The sequence below is a fragment of the Gekko japonicus genome, unplaced genomic scaffold (genome assembly GCF_001447785.1).
Source record: "Gekko japonicus isolate JY-2015 unplaced genomic scaffold, Gekko_japonicus_V1.1 scaffold123, whole genome shotgun sequence".
Lineage (NCBI taxonomy): Eukaryota > Metazoa > Chordata > Lepidosauria > Squamata > Gekkonidae > Gekko > Gekko japonicus.
Window position 1 is genome coordinate 1,419,205 of NW_015169176.1, and position 715 is coordinate 1,419,919.

Below are 715 nucleotides of genomic sequence, written 5' to 3' on the forward strand. Positions count from 1 at the left end.
GTCTAATAGCAACTTAAAGACTAACAAAATTTGTGGCAGGGGATGAGCTTTTGTGAGCCACACTTCATCAGACACTGAAGATCTTAAGAAATGAGGAGTGGCTCACGAAAGCTCATCCTCTGCTACATATTTTGTTAGTCTTTAAGCTGCTACTGGACTCTCCCTCTTTTCTACTGCTATAGACGAACACGGCTACCCATCTTGAACTAACGTCTTTGAAGTGTGGGTATCCCCCATCTTAACCTTCTTGTTTGGGACGCCTCATTCTTGCAGTGCCAGTTGCAGTGGTGTGGTTTAAGATCCATAGCAAACATGTGTGTGTAAGGATACGCATAACATTCTTCCAGTTCAAGTTCTCCCCAGGTTTGCGGAGATCCTCATCATTTGAGACCACCACCAGTGCATTACAGACCTGCCTTTCTTCTCCTTTGGATTCCCAGGATTGCTTATATAGCTGTACATACCCTAAAAGTGGGGGTTATACTTACTTATTTCAATGGGTTGTTACAAGTGCTTTGCTCACACTCAAGGAAGTCAGCCCCCCCCCCCCGTAACCCGGGGGGGGGGGGGCTAAAGAGTTGGGGTATTCCATATCAGGAGGGGGAAGTGCAGTCTCCCCAGAGTGATTCAACGGCCTGAAGCTGCAGGTAGTTTACCTCAGGACTCTATCTTTTCTATGAAAACGACACATTAGTATTCTAGGGCTATAAGAAAC